Below are 17,909 nucleotides of genomic sequence, written 5' to 3'. Positions count from 1 at the left end.
TGACTGCTGGGGTTGATAAGATAGGCAAGTATTTCAAAACATCTCCAGTCATAATTTTTAATGGAAGAGGCAAGGCTTGGTGGAATGTGAGATAACTTTTTTACTCCAAGACGTCCCCATGTGGGTTGTACCTGCTTCGAGAGCTTTCTTTGCCACTCCAAGTAGGAATAGAGCCCAGAATTCCTGATGTAATGCCTGCCCTAGTGTGTCGTCCTGTCATTTCCGGTAGCAACAAAGGCTGTCGTGATCTCCTCCCAGGCAGAGCGAGACCGGTTTCCTTAGACAGGGTCTCTTTTCTGACAGCTCAAAATAGGTATATTCAAATAAGGTATTCCAAGAGTTGCATTAGGAATGAGCTTGTGCCCCTAAAGAGTTCGTGTTCAGCTAAACAGCACAGTGCAAACCCTCCTCTGAGATACTTATATGGATCAGTTACAATTAAGACATCACTACTTTCAAAGGAACTATTACAACTATGATTAAAAACGTGTGTCACAAATGGAAACACCCTGCAGATCCTATCACTGCACATGGGGTTATCAGAAGCTGTGCACATCCAGATCTCAAGGCCTCTAGAAGACCCAGAAGAGGGAGCCTAAGGCCATGCCCGTGGCCGCCCCAGCCAGCATGTCCAGTGCCAAAATCACTGTCGTTGCCTTGATACCGCTCACGGATGATGACTTGGTTGGTAGGCTGCTGTCCCTAAAGTCCTGCATATGGGTACTGGTAGGGACTGCATACCCTTGCCCATTTGCAGCATAGACAACTTGAGTTCCTGGCAGGTATGAACCACCGTATGGACCAGAGCCGTACACCTGCTCAGGTGTCGGTGTGGCATACGCCGTGTGCAGAGGCGGGGAAGAAACCACAGCTGTCATCAGTCATGACCGCAGAGCCCACATACGCTGAGTTTGTCCTGGAATCCTGGAGTGTACATTTCCACACCAAACAATCATCTGTACTTTCTGCACAAAGACTGACAGTTTTCCCATCTCAGCAAACAATCTGCAGCATACCGTCTTTAGACTTCCCTTCTGGAGGCTGAGTACCCTGACATTCGTGCCCCGCGAGGACGTGGATGCAGCCCACTGGCTTGTGGACCTTGTCCTTGATACTGACAGGTCTGGTCATCATAATAGATCAGGTGACCATCCGACCACAGATCAAACCAACTCTTCTTCCAGCGTTTCAAAATAGTACTCTGTCACAGCAACCATCCACTCTTCACAAACGCCACCTCTTCACCTGCGAACTCTCCGACAGCAGCACGAGAACCAGGGTGGGGAAAGCAAGGCCACAGCTCGGCCTCCTCCTCATTTGTCTTTTATTACTTGGTAATAGAACCCAAATTTTCAGTGATGCTCATGGTTACCTAGACTTTACTAACTCTGGGCCTCCTTTGCAGTTAGGTATGGCCATGTAACTAAATTTTAGCCGATGGGATGTAGTGGAAGCATCATCCATGACTTCGGGAAGTCTTTAAAAGGGTTGAAGGGTATCTTCTTGACCCTTTCCTTCTAGCTACCAAGTGGAATATAGAAGTGTTGGCTGGAGCTCAAGCAGCCATTTCGATCCAGGTAGAGGAGGGTCATATATTAGGGATGGATGACAAAATGAAAAGCAAGGAGGAGTTTAGGTTCCTCTGAAAATCCTTATGGATTTTGTATCAGTTCTGTGATACCAATTCTAAACTTGTTTATTTTTTAATTTTTTTATTAAATCATAGCTGTGTACCAATTCTAAACTTTTAACAAAATAACATATCAGTTCTGCGATACCAATTCTAAACTTTTTTTTTTTTTTTGCAGTTTTTGGCCAGGGCTGGGCTTGAACCCGCCACCTCCGGCATATGGGGCCGGCGCTCTACTCCTTTGAGCTACAGGCGCCACCCATAAACTTTTAACAAAATAACATATCAGTTCTGTAATACCAATTCTAAACTTTTAACAAAATAACATATCAGTTCTGTGATACCAATTCTAAACTTTTAACAAAATAACATATCAGTTCTGTGATACCAATTCTAAACTTTTAACGAAATAGCTACTATTAATGAATTTGAGTTTCCCAATACTATTGCTGAACCTAATACTAATTATATGAAGAATTTTCTTCTTTTATATATGTTACGTCTGAAAGATCCCAGTAAGAGGTGGTGATCTCCTGGGAACACAGTGTTCTGTTATTTGCTTGCTTTTTCTCTCCCAGCAAATGGCTGAGAGCAAGTTAGGGTTTGGATGATCAATGCTCAGACAAGACCCCTTGTTTAGTATTGTACACTAGCAGCTTGCGTTCTGAGAATTGTTTATGTGGTTGTCCTCTTTCCATAGTTTTCATCTGGACCATATTTGGTATCTGGAACACTTTAGGGGGACTCTCTGGAGAATGCCTGGCTCTGTGTAGACAAGGGTCAACTTCAACAAGTCACAGTTGTAAGGGAAGTCTACATCGGCCTGGGGCAAGTCTCCAGCCACTCTGTGGGTATTGGGTCCAGCTGTTCCAGATATGAAGCTGGCACAGGATAGGGCTGTGGACAGACTTAAGCCAAGATAAGCAGGATGGCCTTTCACTACAGCTCCAGTGCCAATGGCAGAACCAAGACATAAGCCAGTTATTGGGATAGGGCTGAGACAGGTTAGGCAAGAAGTAGTTCAGAGGGCATCAGAATGCCAGGACTAAATGACTCAGGTCTGCAGCAAGACCAACTTCATGGCCCTCCTAGTGGGGGCTGGTTCCTAATGCACATGTACCGTCTGCTTTGGTCGGAAACCAGACAGGACTGAAGCTATGGGCAAAATATACTGCTTCCCGAGGCAGAAATGGATAAGAGAATGGTCACCGTCTGACTTTTTGCAAGTTGCTTAAACTCTCTATATCTCAATTTCCTCACCTGTAAAACTGGGACTAATAACACCTACCTCATAGGTAGTCCGTCAAAGATTAAAGTAAAAAATTTTATGTGCAAGGAATTTACAGACCATGATGAGTTATACAAATGTAAATTACTGTGACCGTCTGGGGAGAAGGGTGGTAGCAATTTAACTGCACAGAGCATATCTCTATAGCATTTAAGATGAGATGACTGTAATTCATTCATTTTAAATGAAAGGGGGTAGATTTATGGAGTCAGGACATAATTAGTAGATTTGTAATCTGGTCGGGAATTATGTGTTGCAGAGATCTTGTATTCTTAACTTGAGAAAAATGCAAGTCTTTTAAAAAGATCACGTTGTCATAGCTTTGTTTGCTTTTTAATCCTTTCCTGGGTGATATGGTTTATCTTAGGAAGAGACGGTTCAGAAAAGTACAGTTCATGGTACACCAGAATCAGGAGTGGCCATGTTGAGGGTTATCGAACATTGTGTGTTGTTCAAGACAATTGTTATTGATCACATACAAGGGTCAAGGGTGTTTGCTTTTTGCCATAAAAGCAGCATTGGGGTATACAGGTTTGCAATTATTATTCTTGTAATAAACCACATTTTATAGGCAACAGGTGTGGCTGACATACCCTAAATTCTGTGAGGCTGTGCTTTCAAGCTGGCTCTAAAGGGATTTGGAAAGACTTATGAGCTTGAGTGACAGCCAAGGTGATTCTTGAAATTGACTTTTTAAGATGTCATTTTTGTGAATGACAGGTTATAGTTACTAAAAAAATTTTTTCCTAATTGTAAGGAGTTTGTCTTTAAGTAGCAGTGAGGCTATTTAATGGGGAAAAGCTCATTATTTAACTGGAGATTGCTAAATTTTCAGTGAATCTAATTGGCTTAGAACATGTGGCCTGACTCCCTTAGCCACTCAGAATCACTTCTTCTCCCAGCCCAAAGGCCAGGGGTTTCTTCAAACAGGGTTGCAGTCTACTTGTACTGTTTAAAAAAGAATTTATTCTTAATTAATGTCTTTCCTAATTATCACGATTACTTTGAAGACAAAGAAATCAGCTCTGCTTCAAAGAAAGAGGAGGAGGAAAAAGGAAATTTATTCCTTGTGGTTGTCAAACGAGCGTCTCTTTCTTCGGCCCCCACTTTACCAGTCATCTTTCCCAGGGGTCCCCAGCCTGCTCCCCTCCACTAGGTAAATCAGTTAATCTCTACCCTCCTATCAGATTTCAGAACAGTTAGCTACTCTCCCAGAGGCTGTCAGCATAGAATTTAGAATTTAGCATTTTTAGGGGGAATAAGAAACATTTTTTCTTTGATTTTCACTTACTGTTAAGTACAATATTGTCATAGCTTTAAAGAAATTTATTTATTTTTTACGGGGAAAGGCCACTAATTCTCCTTTGTATAACTGTTTTTTTGTTTCATTATTATTATTTCATTTGTTTATTTGACAGGTGTTTATTGAGTCCTATAGACTGAGCTCTTTTGTAAACTCTGGGGAGTTAGGGAACAGACAAACCACCCTGACCTCATGGAATTTTCATCTGAATATGGGGAGAGAGAAAATAAACAAGTAGATAAATAGTATGTCAGGTAGTATTAGGTTCAAAGGAGAAAAATAAAACAGGGTAAGGATTGAAATATAGGTGTTGACTGGGAGAGCTATGATTCTGTTCCTATCTTCTTCCAAACACACACATTCCTACCCTGTACCCAGTGAGACCATGTATTAGTCCTTCTGAAAAAAAAAAAACCAACAAAAAACCCCCCAAACCTCAAACAAAACAACAACAAAAACAACTAAACAAAAAAATCAACTCTAAATATGCATTTGGTGATGTGGTCTGGACTTTATTTTTCCATAGCATTCATGACATTTAAGGCAACTAACGCTAGCAAGGACTCTTAAATGGAGAAAATGGGAGGAAATAGGCATAGAACGATAAGAAGGCCTCAAATAAAAGAGGAAACTGGCAAGGGACATTGGAGGAAAAAATTCTAGTTATTAAAATGTTTGCAGTCATACATCAAAGTCTAAGAATTTTTGGCAAGACCGGATTAGGGTATAGAGAAACCCTGAGATAAAATTAGAAACAAATCAGAGAAGGGTAAAAGCAGTTTGCTGTTTAGCCAACCCATGCATCGCTGATTGTTTAGGTTTTGGATTAAGTTCCCGGGTTCCCTCTTTCACTGTCTTGTCATAGAAAACAGGCACAGATTTATAAATGGAAAGCCCCTTTTACCTGGAGATGATGGGACTATTTGCAGCAGGAGAAAGAGAGGAAAAGTCTAAAGCAGAGGATTCTAAGCTTTGCTTTTAGCTCTACCAACAATCTACTCCAGTTCTCTCTCTCCCTTTTAAAAACAAGCAGACTTGCAGATGGCTATTTAAAAAATAATAGTTGTATCATTCTGTGTGAAATTTAAGAGGCTCGTTTACTGGGAGCCACCCAGGGACAAACAGAATACATTCAGCATCTGCAGCAGACGTACTTGGATTTGAATTCAAGTTCTACCAGGTACTCATCATTCAACATTAGGCAACCCCATCTCCTTGGGCCTGTTTCCTAGCTGGTGGAACATTTCTGGTATTTAAAATTATATATAGTCAAGGACCTAAACACCACTTAGATAATTATTTGAAATTATCACCTTGTAGCTACAAAGTCACCTTGTGGGTCAAAGGTCAGTAATTTCATGTGGTACATCTTGGCACATAGTGGGTGCTCAATTAACAGCCATCATTATCACTATGTCTGTTTAGTATTTTAAAGATTTATTTACTGAAAATATAAAAATGGCCAGGTGTGCTGGCTCACCCCTATAATGTCAGTATTCTGGGAGGACGAGGCGGGAGGATACTTTGAGCTCCGGAGTTCCAGACTAGGCTGAGCAAGAGGTAGACCCCATCTCTACTAAAAATAGAAAAACTAGCCAGGTGTGGTGGTGGGCACCTGTAGTCCTAGCTATTCAGGAGGCTGAGGCAGGAGGATTACTTATTGATGAAGACCATGAGATGCCCAAAGGATGGTCATATAAAGTACTTCATTCTTTTTTTTAAAAAAATAATAGCTTTATTGAGATGTAATTCACATCATAAAATCGATCCTGTGAGGCAGTGGTTCTTAGTATAGTTACAGAGTTGTGTCTTTGTCTTCAGTATCTATTTCAGAGGATTTCCATCACCCTGAAACCTTCCCAGCAGTCTTTCCTCGTTTCCCCTGCCTTCTGGTTCCTGGCAGTTACTAATGTACCTTCTGTGTCTATGGATTTGCCCATTCTGGACGTTTCACATAAATGGCATCATATAATATGTGGTCTTTTATGATGGACTTCTCTCACTTTGCATAATATATATATGTATATCCTTTTTTTTTTTTTTTTCAGACAGAGCCTCAAGCTGTCACCCTGGGTAGAGTGCCATGGCATCACAGCTCACAGCAACCTCCAACTCCTGGGCTCAAGCCATTCTTCTGCCTCCGCCTCCCAAGTAGCTGGGACCACAGGCGTCTGCCACAGCGCCCGGCTATTTTTTTGGTTGCAGCCGTCATTGTTGTTTGGCGGTTCCAGGCTAGATTCGAACCCGCCAGCTCAGGTGTGGGTGGTTGGCGCCTTAGCTGCTTGAGCCACAGGCACCGAGCCTACTTTGTATAACATTTTTAAGGTTTGCACATGTTGTAGCGTGAATCTGTCTTATATTCCTTTTTATGGTTGAATAATATTTCAGTTATATAGGTAAGCCACATTTTCTGCATCTATTCATTAGTTGATGGGTATTTGGATTGTTTCCATTTTTTGACTCTAATAATGATGCTGCTATGAACATTCATGTGCAAATTTCCGTATAGACATATTCTTTCAATTCCCTCAGGAATGGAATTGCTGGATCATACGATAACCAGATGTTTGAAATTTTAAACAATTGCCAAACTATTTTCTTTATCCTAAACAGCCAAAAAGTGTTGGTAATTCCTGAGAGAAAATACAAGATGAATTTGGAAAATCTGTGCCAGAAAGCAAGAAAGTGCTGAAGTAAGGGAGGTTTTGAGGGAAGGACGGAGAGACAGAGTTGAAGGGGCAGAGGAACCAACTTGAAAGAGCTACCAATGGCCAAACGTGGTATTGAATTACAACCCAAAGTATAAAATAAATACACGTTAGTCCATCCTTATATAAATAAATAATGAAATACATAAATAAATGGAAGAGATAAATCTTCCCGAAGGAAGAATTTCAAATGATATAAGTAGCTACTCTTTCCTCCAGGAAGACGAGCTCCATTCCCTTGAGTGTGAGCTAAATGTAGTGACTCACTTCCAAAGACTAGAGTGAGGAAAGGGGAAAAATAATTACTTTATCAAGAAACTTGGCAATGCTACCTTAATCAGATAATCAAGGTTAACATCACCAGTTATACTCATGTTGGTGGCGTGCATGGTATGACGTGAAGTGAAGTGGTGTTCTTTCCCAAGACCCGTGACCCCAATTTAATCTTGAGAAAACATCCTATCAATGTAAACTGAAGGACATTCTATAAAATCCTCACCAGCACTTCTCTAAACTGTCAAGGTTATGAAAAACAAGGAAAGACTAGAAAACTGTTGCAGAGTAGAGGCTACTGAGAAGACTTGAGGGATCAATGCACCTTGGTGTTGTAGGTGGGCATCCTGGAACAGAAAGAGGACATTAGTGCAAAATCAGGAATCACAATAAAATCTAGAGTATAGTTACTAGTAATGCACCAATGTTGGGTTTTAATTTTGACAAATGCGTGACTCTAATGTAAGATGTTAGCATTAGGACAAACTGCCTGAGTAGTATTCAGAAACTCTTCATACTATTTTTGCAGGTTTTTTTTGTTGTTGTTTTTTGAGGCAGAGCCTGACTATATCACCCTTGTCACAGCTCACAGCAATCTCAAACTCTTGGGCTTAAGCGATTCTCTTGCCTCAGCCTCCCAAATAGCTGGGACTACAGGTGCCCGCCACAATAACCGGCTATTTTTTTGTTGCAACTGTCATTGTTGTTTATCAGGCCTAGGCCGGGTTTGTATCCAGCTGCTTCAGTGTATGTGACCCGTGCCCTAACCACTGAGCCACGGGCTCCGAGCCATATCTTTGTAGTTTTACTGTACATCTAAAATCATTCCAAAATAAAACATTTATTTAAACAATCCCGATTCAGGGCGGCGGTAGGAGGGAGGACAATTGGCACGATCTGACCTAATGTGCACAATGTGAGGGTGTTCGGCACACCCCTAGGCGAAAGGCTCAACTACAACTTGAACTTTACCTTAGAATTAAAAACAATGTAGACTGAACATTTGTACCCTCATATTAATTTGAAATTTAAAAATATTAATTCATGTGAGTGTGAACAATGTATCTTAGTTGAGCTCTATTTGCCAAAATAAGATTATTTAGTGAAAAATATTTAGTGGGCATAGGTAATTCAGATAAAATAATTTGCTATTGAGATGGAATGTTGAGATTTATCTAAACCAGTGGTCTACATGGCTTAAATTTACCAGGGAATTACTTATCTTTCTATCAAACGATCTAAAGTTACAAGGTTAGTTGGCTAAAGCAAGAGCAGCTACCGCAGCAACAAAGATTTTACAATTTGGTCCCTGGCACTGAGCACTTGAGGCCCAGTTCTCCCGTCTTCTGCAGATTACCTGATCTCTTTTCTTAAGCAGTATGAACATTTACCAAATGAGTGAGTTAGTGTTACACCCAGGAAGATATTAATTTACTTTGGCCTCTTTGCTTGAGGTTGCTGAAATATACTTTACATGTGCTTGTCTGTGGAGCTTATTCCTGGTCAGCTATCACGTGAACAGTGATGTTTCCCAAATCTGAATCCTCACACCTCTCTTGAGTTTCAGTCTTGTGTATCTGACTCTTTTCTGGACATAAATTGGCTATCCCATTGGTACCACAATGGGAAAAAAACCCAAAGTCAAATTCATTATTTTTTTACCTTTCATTTCCATTAAAATTATTTCTCTACCTATTTTCCCCTTTTTTATTTTTATTTTTTTATTGTTAAATCATAACTGTGTACATTAGTGCAATCGCCTGTATTTTCCCTTCTTTAATTTTAACAATTATCTATCACTCAGGGCCATAAAGAAACCTGGAAATCTGAGGGACTTCAAGAGGTATTCTTGTATAACCTCTTCATTGATTTTTTCTTTTTTAAACTTCAAATTAATATGAGAGTAAAATGGTCAGGCTACGTTGTTGTTGTTGTTTTTTTGTAGAGACAGAGTCTCACTTTATCGCCTTTGGTAGAGTGTCGTGGCATCACACAGCTCACAGCAACCTACAACTCCTGGGCTTGGGTGATTCTCTTGCCTCAGCCTCCTGAGTAGCTGGGACTACAGGTGCCCACCACAACGCCCGGCTATTTTTTTGTTGTTGTCGCAGTTTGGCCGGGGCTGGGTTTGAACCCACCACCCTTGGTATATGGGGCTGGCGCCCTATTGACTGAGCCACAGGCGCCACCCAGGCTATATTGGTTTTAATTCTAAGGAAAGGTTCAAGTTGTAGTTGAGCCCTTCACCCCGGGGGTATGCTGAACACCTTCACATTGTGCACGTTAGGCGAGATCCCACCAGTCGTCCTCCCTCCCCTCTAGCCCCCTTTCCCCCTCCCCTCCCCCTTGCTAGACTGTATTTGTGTTTTATCTTTCATGTGGGCATGTAGTTGTTTGTGTATTGGTTTCATGTTAGCATTGAGTACATTGGATATATTTTTTCCATTCTTGAGATACTTTACTAAGAAGAATGTGTTTCAACTTCATCCAGGTAAACATAAAAGATGTGAAGTCTCCATCTTTTCTTATGGCTGGATAGTACTTCATGGTGCACAAATTCCACAGTTTAATCAAGATCAAAAGTCAGTGAACAGTTTGCTAATCCTGCTCATTGATCTTTGATCTTGAACTTACACTTGTTTTCTGTCTAGTCTCTCATCCAGCTAAATAATAAATTGTTTAGGCTTTACAGACCCTGTGGTCTGTTTAACCACTCAACACTGCTGTTGTTGAGTAGCAAAACTGCTACAGACAATGCATAAATAAATGGATGTAGCTATGATGCAATAAAACTTTGTAAAAACAAGCAGTGGAGTGGATGTGGCTAGTGACGTACACTTTACCCATGCCTGATTTAAGCCTTGGCACTGGATGAGATTGCCTGTGATAGTGGGCTGAGAAGGCCAGCGGGCTGTGGACAGAATCCCAGTGGGATGTCAGTGTGAAAGGAATTGGCTTGGGAAGAGAACTCAGTGAAGGAGGACGAGCAGTCAGAGAGGTTGGGAGAAAATTAGAGCACAGGTGTGCCCTAGACGTCAAAGTGGTGATATGTTTTCACCATCATGGAATGCTGTAGATGGATGTAATGAGAGATGCTAAGAAGTGGGTGAATTTGGACGGAAGCCATCCTGAGACCTTGAGACTTTGTGACAGGATGAACAGGAAGCTGGAACTAGGGTAACCTGAGCTGAAGCCCAGTCGCAGGGTCCAGAACCAGGCCATTCAAAGATGAAGGGAAGGAGGAAGATGGAAGTTCTTAGACAAAAAACTCCAGAGTTTGCTCAGAATGCACAAAATATCAGTTCAGGATAACGATTTTTTTTCATTCTAGAGTGGTGGGATTGTGAAATTAATGGCTTTTTTCCCTAAAAACATATGGGCCTTGACTTCTCACTGACCATCACTGTCTACTCTGGAAGCTGGAAATGGAAAGTTTCTGGAAAGTTTGAAGTAATGGATAAAACCAACCATCCAACCCACCCACCCACCCCTAACTCTGACTCACCCTTTCTTCTCCAGTCCTCTTTTCATGGGAGTAAGGAGGGTAATCAGACAATTCCATACACTGTATCTAAAAAATACGTTTTTGTGGTCATCATGATCACATTTGGCATATTACAATTAGTTTACAATAACATATACCCTGTTTTCCCCAAAATAAGACATCCTCCAAAAATAAGACCTACTTACAGGAAAGATAAGACGTCCCCTGAAAATAAGACCTAGCGCATCTTTGGGAGCACACTTTAAAATAAGACACTGTCTTATTTTCGGGGAACCAGGGTAATTATTGAATTTAGTTTTAAATGTTTTGACTTTTTTGACTATGGAAATACACCATTCATTGTCAATGTATCAAAAACTGAAGTAATCTCACCCGATTAATGGTTTTGTGTGTAAATCTTTCTTAACATAGATGCTAGAAGTAATTTTTTTTATTATTAAATCATAGCTGTGTACATTAACCCAATCATGGGGTACAATGTGCTGGTTTTATATATAATTTGAAATGTTTTCATCAAACTGGTTAAAAGCCTTCACAGCATTTTCTTAGTTATTGTGTTCAGACATTTATATTCTACACCCAGTGAACTAGAAGTAATTTTTAAAAGAAAGAGCTGAGAACATTCTATGGAAATCTTATGCCAAATATTGTATTCATCATTTACATCACCACATTTTTCAATTAAAAAATCTTGGCGTGGAAATGCTGTTTTTTTCCTTTCCCTTCTTTTTCTGTGGCCTTATACTTTGAGGACACAGGCCTGAAAGACTAACCACCTCAGAAACATCTTGGAGCTCAAATCAACTCAAGTGACAAAGAAATCCCTGTGACCTGGCTACCTTCTTTTACTGGGAATTCTACTAGGAAGTTCTTGGAAAACATGTGAAGTGGATTAGGGTCACCATCCAAGTTCTGCTTGAGAGTTGAGGACAAAGAGATGGAGAAGGGCCTGTGACTGCTAATTTTGCCTTTTGATCAAGGGGAGTGAGGCTGGTACTGACGGATTTCACGTAATTAGTGAGGCTCTCCGACCACTCCTCTCTCTTTTATTTTTTCCTGAGTGAATTTGTAATTTGCCTTTGGTTTCTGCTGTTAGAACAACAGATTGTGAAGGATCAAAGAGGATAATGACAAAGAGGAAGTGGCAAGTTAGTGACATCTTTTTAGAGGGAATAGTAACTTTACCCAGTGTGATTACCCAGAAGTAGCCTTCTGAGAAGTGACTGTGAAAGAAATTCCAGGTGAAAGAAATTGCAGCAAAACAGAAAGTGACTGTCTAAATACGATTATCTATTCTTTAATTCTCATTCATCCATTAACCTTTTGTTGAGCATCTACTATAGGTAAGATTTGGTAAAAGCAGAAGACTAGAATAATGGCTAAGAGGTTGAGATTCTGAAGTTAAACAGATTTGTGTTTAAATATTCACCACTCACTAGTTATTGTGGCTTAAATGGTGGTACCCAAAAGACAGTGTTCATCTGAAACCTCAGAATGTATGACCTTGCTTGTGTTTTTTTTTTTATTTGCTGTTGTTTTATCTTAAAAAATATTTCAATAGGGGGCAGTGCCTGTGGCTCAAAGGAGTAGGGTGCTGTCCCCATATGTGGAGGTGGTGGGTTCAAACCCAGCCCCCGGCCAAAAACTGCAAAAAAAAAAAAAAATTTTTTTTTTCAATAGATTTAGAGGGGACAAGTTGAATTCTGTTACACGTATATGTTGTATATAGATTGTAATTAAGGTAAGGCTCTTGAGATGAGATCTTCCTGGATTTGGGTGAGCCCTAAATGCAATGATGAATGTCCTTAAAAGAGACAGAAAAAGAGAAAACAGAGATATACAAAAGGCCATGTGGAAATGAAGGCAAAAATTGGAATTGTGGACCCCCCAGGACAAGGAACGTGGTTGTAGGCAGGCTCTGGAAGCCATGAGAGAGAGATGGAATTGACTGTTACTCAGAGCCTCCGGAGGGAATCAATCTGCCCATATTTTTATTTTTGTATTTCTAGCCTCCAGGACTGTGAGAGAATAAATTTTTGTTGATTTAAACTCCCAAGTTTTTGGTAATTTGTTACAATAGCCCCAAGAAACTAATGAACTACATGTGAGTCTTTGGGCTAACAAAGTCTTTCTCCTATTTCAGTTTCTCCCTCTGTAAAACAAAGAGAGTAATATTACCTACCCATAGAATTATTGTGGAGACTCATCCAGAAGAACAAAAATCATTTTGCCACAAAGACACTCACACCAGAATGTTTATTTGCAGCTCACCTCACAATTGCCAAGTCATGGAAGCAAATGCACATCAACCCATTAACGGATTAAACAACTGTGGCTTATGTATGCCACAGCATACTTATTCAGCCCCAGGAAAAGACAGAGACTTTACATCTTTCATGTTTACCTGGATGGAGTTGAAACATTTTCTTCTTAGTGAAATATCACGACAATGGAAAAGAAAATACCCATCCCACTCAATACTAATATGAAACCAATATACAAATAACTACACACACAGAAATGAAAAAACACAAATATAGTCTAGCAAGGGGGAAGGGAGGGGGAAAAAGGGAAGGTGATTTGTGGCCGGAGGGAGGGCAATTGGTGGGATCTCACCTAATGTGCACAATGTGGGGTGTTCAGCACGCCCTCTGGGTGAAGGGCTCAACTACAACTTAAACTTACCTTGGAAGTAAGAACAATGTAACCTAAAAATGTGTATCCTCATATTAATTCAAAATAAAAAAAAAGATTTATTGTAGAGATGCAGCGAGATAATACGGGTAAAATGCTTAGTGCAAGATCTGTCATGTGCTAAGGGCTCAATGGCTGTGAACAATTATTATTAAGGTGTGTATGGTCCTTACAAGTCAGTTACTTACAGGACAGGTTGAATTTCTAGTTTATCAATATTGTGATTATTTGAATAACTACCTCTCCTTAGTTTTAACCTTTAAAAAGGGACAAAAAAGAAAGAGGAGGGATATTGTGCAGAGGAAGATGAATTGTTCCTCTAGGGTTTTCAATTGCAAGAACCACATGGGCCCCAGAACCTCTGCCCCTACGGGAAGAGCAAAATATATCTTCCTTGGGGGCTGCTGAGACTTGGAGCAGTAAGGACTTGTGAATATTGTTTACAGATCCTAATCTTTACCAAACTGGGCCACTTACGTCTCTCCACGTTTATGGAAATCCCAACAGTCCTCCAGGTGAAGGTGGATAGACGAGGTGGGGGGAAAACCCCTCAACACGTTTAATCTTAAAATTGTGCTTAAGGAGCTACTTTTTTCCTGTACTTAGGCCTTTCATACCATCTTCAACAACAGGTTAACATTGGCTCCTTAAAGATTCTATAGCTTTTTGTTAGATTTATTCCTAAGTACCTTATTCTTTGCTATTGTAAGTTATTTCTATTTTCAAATTGTTTTCTAGTTTGCCAAGAATTTTTTTTTTTTTAAATGAATGGGTAAAGAATTTTATCAAATGCCTTTACTACATCTACATAAGGAGATTCTATCTGTGTTCTTCTAGAATCAGTCAGTGGGATGAAATTCATTTCTAGATTTACTGTTGATAAACTACCCTTCAATTCCTGAAATATATATAGTAGATAATTTGGTTATTCAATCATTAAAATAATAATAGTGGATGCCTGTTATGTTGCAGGGAGTATTAAAGTGTTGAGATATAGTAACAAATAGAAAACCTCAGCAATCGCTACCTTTGTGGAGCTTGTATGCTAGCATTTTACATACCACTGGATTCTGTTTGTTAAATCTTATTTATAATTTCTGCATCTATGATCTTGACTAAAATTGACCTGTAACTTCATTTTCTGGCATTTCTCTTGCAGATGCTCAGCCATTAAACCCAACGGGAAGATGAGCTTGTCCATCCAGATTTGCTTTTTTCCTCCTGCTGGGGTCTCCACTCAAAGCTTTCAGTCTTACATGTGTCTGTAAGTGAATTGAAGTAACACACCAAAAAAGTGATAAATGTTGCTTTTAAAATCCTCCTTCCCCAAAAGGCCCACCAAGGGTTGCAAGGTGTGGAGACCAGATGTCAGGTCCCCGTGTTTCCAGGTTCCTGACTCCCAGCACCAAAGAATGGTCACTTGTACTGAGTTGAGGGAGTAAATGAGCAGAGCAAGCCGGTGCAAACAGGCCAAGTGCCCAAGTTTTATTAAAAGCACAGGGCATCCCAGAATCCCAGAGAACAGGAACGGGTCAGTCCCCACAAGTGGGGGGGGCCTGAGTTTAACAAGATTTCTCCTTTTATGCTGACTCCCTAGTTTTTGTTACACGGAGGATGGAATATTCATGGTTTTTCTCAGAAAAAAAGTATAGAATTCCTGGAGTTGGGACCCCCCTCCCTTCCCACCCTTTGCTATTCTTGTAAGGCAACTTCTGGGTATTGCAAGGTGCTGGTGGGTGTGATTTTTTATTATATTAATTAGGGTAGGTCATTTAGGAACACTGTTAGCTCAACGTGCTCATGCTCGGAAGATACCCTATCAGGGCCTTGACAGAATCTCCACTCTGTGCTTTTTCTACCTTTTTCTGATTGGTTGGTGCCTGGAGACCCTCTGTTGTAGACCAAACATCTCGTCAGTCCTTGAGGAACTCCTTGATATGCCACCGTTCTTCCTTGGGAGCCTCCCTCTGGCCAATTTGTTCCTCCTGGTAGACAAAGCATCACCTAGTGTCATCTGCTCTCAGAGGACCCCTAGATAAAGCACCTGTCCCCTTCCTCTTTATCCCTACCTAACAGCATTGTGCCACTTTTTTAGAGGGGAGTGATTCATTTTTCTCCTCCAAAAAGACATTTTGATACCTTGGAACTCAGGAACTATACCCAGGTGGTGGGTCCATGGTTTTTCATGGGGCTTATCTTCCACATTCTGGTTTGCATTCCCACATATTTTTTCCAGGTTTATGTTAATATGATTAACACATTTTGCACTTCTTTTGGTTTCTGAGTCATTTTCTCCTAGACCAGACTATGTACTTGCCCCCTTTGAGTTGGATGAAATCTGGTTTTCAGTGTGCAGCTGGTGGTGACAAGGAATATTCAGGTAAGTCTTCAGGAGGGCGAATGTCACCTTGTCAGCAACTTCAGAGGAGGTCACTACAGGGCATTCAGATAAGAAACACATGTTCTCCTCAGACATGCAAAGGCAGGTTCCTTCTACTGCCAAGAGAATCTCAGGGTGATGAGGGGAGAAGTTTTAAGAATCTTGCTGCCTTCTGAACCCAAGCAGATGTTCTCATTCTAAGACTCAAGTCTCATGCCCATGTACTCAATGCCTCAACTTACTAGAGTGACTTAGAGAGATAGGAATTTAATTTATAGTGTAATTTTGTAAGCTGTATAGTTAAATTTTGTGTTTGGCTTTCGACAGTGTTGATTCTGTAGCTGTAAGAAAGAAGAGATTATGTTAGGGCTATCCTAGAAAGTCTCTGTAAAGTGAGCTGAGTGTGTAGTGACCTGAGCTTGTAATTTTCATTCTGTAGATGTGCCAGCGCACTCATTCAATGCCACAGCCCTCGCAGTCAACATTACTTCATTAACAATCAAGAGAAGCAATCCCTTGTTTCCCTGAAGTACTAATTCATTAAGAAAGTCATCACCATCAACAACAGGTGTAATTTGATTAATTGCAATGCCAATGTATACAGCAGTGGTCCACATGTTCTATTGTTGAGTCATTTAGCACTGTGTTAAAGCCCAAGAACACAATGAAACCAATTCCCAAATTGCATTAAAAAAAAAAATTTTTTTTTTTTTTGTTTGTTGTTTCTGGAACTATTCTGAGCACTAATTCTTATCTAGCTGGTGTCCACTCGGGAGATAGAAATCATGGCAGTTATTTAAATAGAAGTAAGGTAACATAAAGAATTATTAATTAATTGCTAATCAGGTAACTGCTAGTTAGGTAACTGAGGAGGCACAAAGAAACACTGGCGTATGGTGAAGGGACCAAGGCCAGGAAGAACTACCATCCCTGTGGCTGGAGGGTCAAAGGGAAGACGTTGGAATTATTAAAACCTAAGTGTAGAAGAAAGCCCCACAGGGCTGGAAAGCAGATGTCTGTAAAGGGAGCTTATCCTGACTTGTGGCGATGTCTCTGACCTTGGAAGAGAAGTCCCGTGGGGCTGAGACCCAGACCGCCGAGGCAGGGACACTGGTGGTTGGTGCTGGTGTCTCTGAGGGAATGTAATGGGGCTAGACCTGCGAGTGCTGGAAAATTGCAACCTGGGCCAACTGCTGCTATAGGAAGGATCCTCACTGCCAAGGGGCGAGACTGATGCTCCCAGAAACTGGCAGCAGACAAGAAGCCATGAGAAAGTGTGAGTTCCTTCTTCACATCTTGCTTGCCGTCTCCCTCCAGTGTAAAACCTTATGGCAAAGTCTGACAGGCAGCGAGCTGGCAAAGCAGAGAAGTGGTTTGCAGGGTCCAGACTTCACCTTTGCAAAGCAGGGAACGGAAGGGTGGGGTACCAGTGGTGGGACAATCACAGACGCTCTGTTTGATTCTGTCTCCTTCAATTTTCTTCTTATTTTGAGTCTATGAGAAAGCAAAGCAAGGAAAGAATTAAAGAAACATTTAAGGCGGCACCTGTGGCTCAAAGGAGTAAGGCGCCAGCCCCGTATACTGGAGGTGGCGGGTTCAAACTCAGCCCTGGCCAAAAACTGCAAAAAAAAAAAAAAAAAAAAAAAAAGAAACATTTAATATCAAGCCATAAGAAATAATTATAACCTTGATAGGGGCAACCATTTACTCAGAAATTCAGTGTTAAAAACCAGTAGTTTTTATAGAGTTGTGGTTGCTATTTGTAAAAGCTGAATTCATATTGTAATGATGGAAATAATGAAATCTGGAAACAGGTAGGATTGGATGGTTTAAGTAGAAAGGAAAATAATAAAGAAAAATGCAATGTGGAATTTAGTTTATATACAATTAATTTTTGTCCTTATTGTATACTTTGAAGGCATCTGACATTCTATTGATTCTATACAGTATCTTGACACTTACTGTGATAAAAATCTTTCAGAAAGCAACGTTCAAATTTAATTGATACCTTATTAGTTATAAAAGATTCTCTTTTCTTTTTAAGATACATTTGTTCCCATGCAGTGATTCCTAATAGACTCAGAGCTGATGAGGTTGACCTTAAAAATAAGGAACAAAATCTGACAAC

General features: G+C 40.4%; 1 long non-coding RNA gene and 1 pseudogene across 1 annotated transcript; one reads left to right on the top strand and one right to left on the bottom strand.

Moving 5' to 3' along the window:
* Nucleotides 1-572: 572 nt before the first annotated feature.
* Nucleotides 573-1,317, bottom strand: LOC128566517 (pleckstrin homology domain-containing family B member 2-like; annotated as a pseudogene).
* A 2,579-nt stretch (nt 1,318-3,896) lies between these two features.
* Nucleotides 3,897-15,750, top strand: LOC128566691 (uncharacterized). The gene is made up of 3 exons (XR_008374609.1): nt 3,897-4,074; nt 14,561-14,665; nt 15,701-15,750. It is a non-coding gene; the product is annotated as an uncharacterized LOC128566691 (long non-coding RNA).
* The last annotated feature ends 2,159 nt before the right edge of the window (nt 15,751-17,909 follow it).

Source organism: Nycticebus coucang, chromosome 15, assembly GCF_027406575.1.
Source record: "Nycticebus coucang isolate mNycCou1 chromosome 15, mNycCou1.pri, whole genome shotgun sequence".
NCBI classification, from domain to species: Eukaryota; Metazoa; Chordata; class Mammalia; order Primates; family Lorisidae; genus Nycticebus; species Nycticebus coucang.
Note: the sequence above shows the minus strand (reverse complement) of the source record. Positions and strands in the feature narration are given on the sequence as shown.